The 9,813-nt window shown below is 32.9% G+C and overlaps 1 non-coding gene across 1 annotated transcript; it reads right to left on the reverse strand.

The window, feature by feature from the left end:
• Positions 1-8,629: 8,629 nt before the first annotated feature.
• Positions 8,630-8,738, reverse strand: LOC111542089. The gene has a single exon (XR_002731432.1). It is a non-coding gene; the product is annotated as a U6 spliceosomal RNA (small nuclear RNA).
• Between the last annotated feature and the right edge of the window lie 1,075 nt (positions 8,739-9,813).

The following is a 9,813-nucleotide window of genomic DNA, read 5'->3' on the forward strand; positions in this document are numbered from 1 at the left end:
TGGCAACTTGAATTATGTCAGAGGTGGCACCATTGATTGTTATAAAAAGGATATACTCTTCAATAAATATATTAAGACAATTGGTTATCCAGGGGAAAAAAATTAAAATGGAGCCTCTAACTTCCCTTGTATAAAAAAAGTGAATTGCTGAGAGAATTCATGCAAATCCCAATAATATTTAAAAATATACACAGGACTATAGAAATATATCATTATGACCTGAGAGTAGAAGTGGATTTATTTCACGAGACACAAACAGCAAAAACCGTAAGAGAAAAGATTGACATATTTGCCTAGAATCATAATACAAAACTTCTTTCACCAAAATAATACCATAAAACTTAAAAAAATCAATGACAGATCACTAAACTATTTGCAATACTTGTAATTTAGAAATGATTAGTGAAGTAGAAGATGAAAAAACTTCTATATTATGTAGGCATATAATAAGGGGAAAAAAAAGAGCAACATTCACATGCTAGTTGCTCTAGAGGCAGGGGGCAGACAAATGCCTAGGCAGGTAAGTAAGGGTTCCTGGAGAATCTCCAACCCGCCCCACTAGTGTTTGCACCAGATGTGTTTTTGCAGATAAGAAGACCCTCACAGGGTCTTGCCTGGGCATGTCTGCAATGGACTGGAGGCCCACATGCACTATGGGAGTGGGGTGGAGCCAGCAGGAATTTACACCTTATCCATGGGAGGATACCCTGTTTATCTTGTGTGTGGTGGCCTGGTATTTGATATGTGAGGTGGGATCCTGCTGGCAGGACCCCTCTGTGCTGAGAGCTCCCTTTTTGCTTAATAAATTCTGCCTTCCTCATCCCTCAATGTGACTGTGTGTCTAATTATTCCTGGTCATGAGACAAGAACCTGGATTTAGCTGAATGAAGGAGCAAAAATCCTTCATCAATAGCAATTTACAGAAGAAACCAGCCAGTTTAATTAATAGAAGATAGTCAGTGCCATTTATAATGAAGAGAATAAAATAAAGATCTATGTAATCATTAAATGTTTTTGCTTACTTCTCTCAATTCAAGACAAAGTAAACAAAAACATTTAAGAATATAAACAATATTATTAAAGTAAACTTAAAAACATATTAAACTATATCCTAAAATAAAACATCAAGTTCCCGTGAAACATTGACCAAATATTAGTTCCTAAAGGACACTTTCTTACATTTCAACTATTGAAATAGCAAGGACGACTGCATTCTGTGACAAATGTGCAAGAAAGCTAGGGATAAACAACCAAGATGAAAAATCTCAAAATTCAACCACATCAATTTAAAATAAGAAATTTGTTTTTTATTTCACAAATTACATCAAGGGGAAAGCAGAAATTAAAGGATTGCTGGGAATTAATGGTAATTTCAAACATTAGCTATAAATTAAAACACTATTTTTATTGAGAGCTTTTAGTAGCAGAGTTTGTGCAAAAAGGAAAATGCAAATAGATAAGAAATGTAGGAATTTATAAATTACATATAGTATCTTAAACAAGAAAAAAATTCATGAAAGGTAAGTAAATGAAAAGAAGAAATAAATAGTTATACAGAAACTGGTGATCAAGAATACCATCAAACTATATAACCAACATATACAAGTTTGTTTCCTTGCAAAGAAAAGTAGAGCAGTAAGTAACGTAATGTAGAATAAAGGGGTGAAGCTCAAATGCACATAATTTATACTAAAAAAAGGAGAAAAAACATCAAACTTCTATAAGACATAAAAATAAGTAAAAAAAGAGCACTTTGATTAAATTTATGCAATCCTTGATTTGTCTTTTTCTCAGAAAATATAAATTAGGCAAATTGACTTCAGGTTAAATAAACAGACCAACGTTTTGGTTAGAAAATAAGAAAGGTTGTCAAACAGCTGTCCTTTGCCCTCTCCAAATATATACACATACAGAGCACTAGGGCATTTTTTCTCTGGTGAATTCTACTAAGCCTTCAAAAACATAAAATTCTTATATTATTAATACCAGTGTTCTCAAACTTACCAATCATCTGGAGATGTTATTAAAATACAGATTCTAATTCCATTGATTTGGGTGGGATGTATGATTCTAGCAAGCTCCCAGGTGATGCTGATGCTGTTAACAAACCGCATGTTGAATTGTAGTGGTTTAAATTGTTTCATAACCTAGAGAAAGAAAGCTTCCAAACATGTTTTACAAAGTGTACTCTAAAATTGATATTAAAAGCTTATAAATATATTCCCTAAAAGACAACTACAAAACAATTTCTGTTATAAATAGTGATGGTATTAATACTAAGGCAAAATAAAATATTTACAGATATAATTGAGTTGGTTATTAAAAGAGACACACGACACGATCCAATAGCATGGTTCTACTAAAGCCCATGGTTTGGTGTTAGCAAAGACATTAATAAAATCTACAATATTACTAGGTGAAATGAGAAAAACTAATAATTTTCATAGATGCTGAAAAAACATTTGATGAAACTCACCACATGTTACTTATTTTTAAAAGTCTAAGTAAAATTAAAATTATAGATTAAAACTGAATGATAAAATTAAAAAAATAGGCTCATTAAAATTAGAAACAAAGCAAGGATTTTCACTATCACCGTACTTATTGTATATTGGCTTTAGATGACTGTGAAATTAGGCAAGACAATATCAGATACTTTCAAAAGAGAAGAAAAATGTACCATTATTTGTAGTTGATGTAAATAATATAACTGGAAAACCTGAAAAAATTAATTGAAAATCACTAGACCTTTAGTTTATGATAAAGTTAGCATTTCAAATCAGTGGAGGAAATATTTCAATAGCTGTGTTGGGATTACTTGCAGAGCATATCAAGGGGAAAACAGAGCCTAATCCTTATTTTACCTTGAGCAAGAACAAATGCTAGATAGAAAAAAAGTGTAAATGTAAAACAAACTAACAACAAAAAGCCAAGAATAACTACCTGAATGCCCCCAAAGGAAGAAAATATTCATACATACATGTAAACAAACAACCTAAAAGTAGCAGGAGAAAAAGCTGGACTTCTTTTTCTGTGTCATAACTCTTTTATGAATTTCAGAAAACAGAGAAGCTGCTGAGAAAAAAAATTGAATTATTTGACCAGTTAGAAGGTCAAAACTCTTGAATAGTAAAAGTATCTTCAAAAAAAAAAATCAAAAGACATGGAAACTGGATCGTATTTGTAACAAAAACAAATCTTCTAATGCCATATTGACAAAGATTAAAAGATTATATAACAAAGGATGACCATCTTGCAAATAGATTGTGCTACAATCATATAATGTTACATGATTACTGCCATTACAAGAATGCAACATATTTATATGTGCTGCTATGAAAATATCCACAGAATACTGTATTTGTCCCAGCAGGTAGAAACAGATACCCAAGTTGAATCTGGAATAATTTGTAATCAAAGGAAGAGAACCTAGAGGGGAGATATTTTGAAAGCAGAATCAACAAAGTAAAAGAAGAAGTAAAAAAATTCTGAAATTTTTCAGCCTCAGTGACGGGGATATTTATTATTGTTATTAAAACCTGAAAGAAAAGCTTATTGTTATTAAAGGTAATATAAAAACAGTATCAGGTATTGACAAAATCTGAGTATTTTGGAGCCAGACTTTGATTCTCACGCTGTTACATACCAACTGTGCGACCTTATGCAGGATATTATTTTTTCCTTTGTGCCTCTTTTGCTCATCTTTGAAAGAGGGTAAGTATTCACAGAATTGTTTGATTTATAGCTCTAAGGATTAAAATAGTTAATATTATAAAAGTGCTAAGAAGAGTGCCTTGCTTATAGTACATGTTAAGTATCTGTTAGCTATTAATATTAAAACAAATTATAGGTTGCTGAGTATGAGATACTACTTGAGCATTTAGATACCGAGGCACAGAAGACAGAAATTGTGGGCTAGGCTGGATGCAGTGGCTCATACCTGTAATCTCAGCACTTTGGAAGGACAAGGCAGGTGGATCACTTGAGCCCAGCAGTTTGAGAACAGCCTGGGCAACATAGCAAAACCCTGTCTCTACAAAAACAAACAAACAAACAAAAAAACAAAGACAAAAATTAGCCGGTCATGGTAGCATGCACCAGCATTCTCTCTCAAAAAAGAAGAAAGAAAAAGAAAAGGAAAGGAAAGGAAAAGAAGAGAAGAGAAAAGAAGAAAAGAAAAGAAAAGAAAAGAAAAAAAGAAAAGAAAAGAAAAGAAAAGAAAAAAATGGTAGGCTAGATCTTGGCATACAGACCAGAGTAATAGATATGTTTGCCTAGACTGAGGAGTTTCTCAGGATGGCTAACTCTCAGGGCAAAAACAAAGTTACCCTATCATTACTTGGAGTGAGGAGAGAGACAGTGCTCAGCACCAAGGTAGACTTTCTAGGCTGAAGCAACTTGTGAAATCTCACAAGTTGATGTTGTTTCAGCCTCCTTTCAGAAGACATTCTCTAATAACAGAAGGCACTTGCCAAATCATCTTCTAGGGAGAATGAAGGGGGAATGACGGTCTTGGGGTAAGATTCCAAAACCTAGTTGTGCAGTTTCCTCATATTGGAATTGTGTCCCCTTGTATTAGTCAGGGCTGTCCAGAGAAATAGAACCAGTAGGAATATCTAGATATATTAAGAGGAGGGTTATGGTGGGAATTGGCTCACATGACTATGGAGGCTAAGATGTCTCATGATATGTTGTCTGCAAGCTGGAGATCTAGGAGAGCTAGTGGTGTAATTCAGTGTAAGTCCAAAGGCTCAAGAACAAGGAGCTTTTATACCCAAGGGCAGGAGAAAACATTAGTACCAGCTCAGTTAAGAAAGAGCTTGCACTTCCTCTACCTTATCTGATCAGGTCCTGCTACAGATCGGATGATTGGATAGTGCCCACCCAGATCTGATAAAGGTGGATCTTGTTTGCTCAGTCTGCTGATTCAAACGCTAATCCTTCCTGGAAACACCTTTCACAGACAAACCCTGCAATTGTAGTATACCAGCTATCTGTGCATCCCTTATCCCAGTCTGTTGACACACAAAAAAATAACCATCATAGACTTGATTGAATGATCAGGCCTTTAGTAACTAAGTAGACAGTTGTTGATTTTAGTTCTGTGTTAGTTGGTCTAAATGCGTCCTTGAGAATTATTAGACATATTAATTTTTTAAATGCAGTATTCTTTAAACTCTTAGAATATTTAGGAAAGAAGCAACTTAATTAAAAATCAGCATTTGCGATTACGAATGTGCTGTTCTTCCTGTCCGTGGAGTTTTAAAACACATCCTCTTCCATCCAAGTTACACAAGCCTCACTCAGTTCTTGAAATCTCTCAAGAATTGCTGTTTATTTCTTTAAGGTGTTCCCCAACCAGGATCCCACAAGGTGAATTTTGTATCTGTTAGACCAGCCCAAATAAACCACAATAATTTACTCTAGTCAATATTCCATGATGGGTCATCAAATAAATGAAGAAGGTGACAGAAGGTTATATATATATTCTTGACCAAGAGTATTTGAAATTTCCCACCTCATGGAAAGTTACTCTTTTCCATCAGTCTAGTGAGTGTGTGGTGTAGTTTACCTTCTATGCCCAAGTACACACACAACTTAGTTGGGGGAAACTAGATAAAATTTATAAGTTTACCAAAATATTGGTGCCAGGAGGTAGAGGGTGAGGTAATCATTCCAACTTAGTCTCTATTTTATATCACTTCAGTTATCTGAGGAGAAACATCATAGAAATTTTTTTCCATACAAAGCTCAAGGTGACTTTGTGCTGCAGGTTATTATATTTTAATCTCCAGATTAGATGCTTGAATCCAATACAATCTGAAAAAATTTATATGTACAATGTTTAAAAGAATTGATAAGAAAGTTAGGTGAAGCTGAAAAAGGTCAACAGAATTATGCTTCAGTGTGCTAAACTTAATATATATGCACAAAAGAATGGCAACAGAAATGTTATTTTTCCTACAAAATGTTTATTTATTTACTATTTTACACTCATGGGGTAAAGTCTTAAATTTGAAATTGTCAGTAGTGTCGTTTACTATTAATAGGTTCACACCATACTCCTAGATTAACTTTTAAACATATTTTCTGACAAATTGTAGACTGATACTGATGACCTAGTTTCAGCAGTGAATAGCTGCCACTCAAATTTCTCAAGAGAAGAAAAACTCATATTTAAAAATACAGAATTTCTCAGTACAGTATAACAAAAATTTTATGGAGAGACACATGTAAATTATTATCATTTTTAAATATGTCTGAAAGATCCCTGTTAGAAAATACTCAGAGAGACAGCAATCTCTTAATACAAATTGAATCACCAATAGCGTACTCATATTGTGACATTATCAAAGCATGCAAGATAGAGTATTTCATGCATTGAAGAAGATACCATATTTCAATGTATATAGCAAACATTAATGGATAATAGCTTAGTATAAACCAGGCTGATATGGAGCAAATAGTTCTCTTAAAAAAAAAAAAAAAAAAACTGATGTGAAAGGAAGCAGTGAAGCAACAAAAGTTGATAATTCTTCATAAGGCAATTTAATGTGATAAGAATTGGCATTCTTTTCATTGCAAAAATGCTTATAAGAAGTAATAATTGTAGAAGCATGGTAATTTACTGCTATAAGCTGAACAAAATGCTTAAAATTCAAAAATAGAATTTACCCCAAAGAACTTGAGATTAAAAACGAAAAACTACTCAGCATATACATATTTACACTTATCTCTTGTAGAGCATATGTTTCCTTCCAAGCTATGTAAGGATTTACCATTTGCCATGTTTTCACAGATTAAATATTGTTAAATGCTCCAAGGCACAGTTCATAGCTACTTTCAAGATTACAACTAATAAAAAATCTGTTTTAAATACATTCTTATTATTTGACACTTTAGTGGGTCTAAATCATATAAAGACTGTCAATTTTATTTCTCTATACTTCAATAGTACAAATGTTAGTGTATTGAATATTAATACAATCAATTGCAAAACATCTAATTCAATTATATATCCCTTTAATTCTATACTAGATACTTTAACAAAGTTGGTAGAGATATCAAAGTCTTGAGTATTCTTTTTACCTCACTTTTCCTTTTCTATATGTACAATTATGTGTTTATGTTTTTATCATTTTTTTGCTTTTTCCCACTATTCCTTATAAAAGCAAACAATAATTATAAAATATATAGGGTCCTCTGTGTATAACTTTAATCTTTTTTTCTGCATCTTAATAGTAATAATACTACATTTGGAATTCAGGGTATAATATCTTAAGTGGCATGTCTATACAATTTCCTTAAGGTAATTACACTGTAAAATTATAATACATGCATTGTTACTACAAACTACAAACAGGCCAAACTGTATTCTGGTTTGTTTATGTTTATTTTAATAATCTTGCAATACATTATTTTCATGTACAAATTATTTTTGCTTGGCCTGTCTGAGCTTATATTAACATGTATAGTATATGTTTATGCTAAAAATAAGAAACTCAATCCTTAAAAATACATCCACTACACCAAAACTCAAAATCACTTTTACAGAAACCTATCAATTAATGGGCTTTTATATCCAAACATACAATATAAGACATCAAATATTTAATAAGTTAGGATTATATAATTTGACTCAATAGACTCATGTTATATAGATATTGTATAGATACTTCACTGAGATTTTTCATGTTTCTTGTAATGGACTCATCTGCTTAACAGTGTTCTGAGTTACAATTATTGTGTTCATGTTGTATATGGAAGAACAGACCCAGAATTACTTTATGAGAGAAATCATAACCTTATTTCTAGAAAGCCCTCCATTCAGCTATGTAAAGAATTTTGAAGTCTAAGTAAGCTCTTGAATGAACTACAGAAGATAGCCACGTTCTTACTGCTGCCCCATTCCCCAACTCAGCTTTTAGCTGGGTTCCAGTTTCTTATCTTAAAATAAAAATGCAACCAGTGCTTACCTCACAGAATTATCGTGTTGATCAGATAAAATATTTAAAGCACTATATGCCAGCCAGTACGTAGCATTCAGTAAATTCTCAATAAATATTAGCTGTTTAGATAACCACATATTAACATAGTAAAAGCTCTAAGAAGTCCTTTAGTAAGGACATTTACTTTGCTTAACTTTATCTCAACATTTCCTTGTCTTATTGGAGTCTATTTACAACCCACTATTGACTTTGGAAACAGGCTATTTGATAGGTATGGTGCCTGCCTGGCCACATTGTTTTGCCCTTTTCAGGTGTGCGTGTGTGTGTGTGTGTGTGCATGTGCGCGCGTGAGAAAGACAGAGAGAGAGAGAAAGAGAAAGATAGAGAGAATTGCCATTTGCCATTATGCCACTGGCCAAGTTGAAACATATTTTATAAAAACATAACTATGATACTTCCTGTTTTAGATATTGAAAAGTTCAATTTGGTGACATTGCTCCTTACATTATACATTGTGTCCTCCTTATAGGAATCCTCTGCATTATTGTTCCTCTATATCAGGTCAATGAAAAGCAATACTCTCTTTATGAGGTAACTTTTTAAAATAATTTTTAATAGTCTACTAACTATAAGCAAATAATTTAGAGTCTACATAGCAAAGTATAATTTAGAGTTGACATAGCAAAGTGTTTTATTTTTTTCTTTTTTGTGTCATCCTTGCACAGGGGCCATGCTAATTGTCTCTGTGTCATTACAATTTTAGTATATGTACTGCTGAAACAAGCATACAAAGATATATTTTAATATACCTTTAACATCTACACTACTCAGAATAAAAATAACATTTTATTCCTAGTTTCTAGCAGAGCCTCTGGCAACTAGTAGGAAACCATTAAGTGCTTTCCTAATAAAATAATAAAAGCAGTTAACGATCACCATATTTATTTCATCTAGATAATTATGTTTGTAGTTATAATGCAAATATTCTAAGAAAATTATTTATATTGTTTAAAAACAGCAGGTTGTATCATAATATACACTTCAGGTGGCCTATGAAAATCCACTCTCTAACGCGCTGTTCTCTACCACCTGACCTCATCCCAAAATGTCTCGACTTTGTTCAGGTTTCTCTCCTTCTTTGCACTCAAAGAATTTGACCCATCCCTGGTAGCAGAAAGTGAATCCCGATTTGTCTCAGCTAGCAGATGGAGGTTCCATTGTACCACCCAATAATCTTAAAATATGGGAATAGTATGTAGTTCTGGCCAATTGTATGACAAGAAAAATATATTGGGGGAACACTTGGAATATTTTCTTCATTTTTTAAAATCAAAATACAAAAAGAGTTAATCTCCTTTGCTGGTGGTCATCATTGCCATGTCTGAGTGTTATGTCTGGAACACTGGGTAAGTCAAAGAGCAAAGTCAGTAAGTGTGGGGATTGGCGGTAGAGCAGAGACACGGGAATAAACTAAATTGTTCATTTTCTTTTCACGTCACTGGAATAACCAATCCTGAAGTTGTCCTTTCCTGTTATTTTCTGAATTTCTTAATTAGTGAATTAGTAAATTTTCAAATAAAACCCAATTAAGGCTATTGAAACTATGATTTTCTGTCACTTGTAGTTGGAGCATCCTAACTGCCATGCTCATCTGGCTCCCAACACTTTCACTTGGAATTTTAAATCACCAAATCTACTTTTTGTATGTTAAACTTGTTAGGTGTGATACTTTTATTTTCCTCTTACTTCACTAAGGTTACAGATGCTAGACAGCCCTTCTCTCAGATTCATTGGCATTTTGTTAAATTGAATTTCTTTTGCCTATCCTGAGAAATGTTAATCTGAATAGAAATGCTCTATATTT

This window comes from Piliocolobus tephrosceles, chromosome 10, assembly GCF_002776525.5.
Source record: "Piliocolobus tephrosceles isolate RC106 chromosome 10, ASM277652v3, whole genome shotgun sequence".
NCBI classification, from domain to species: Eukaryota; Metazoa; Chordata; class Mammalia; order Primates; family Cercopithecidae; genus Piliocolobus; species Piliocolobus tephrosceles.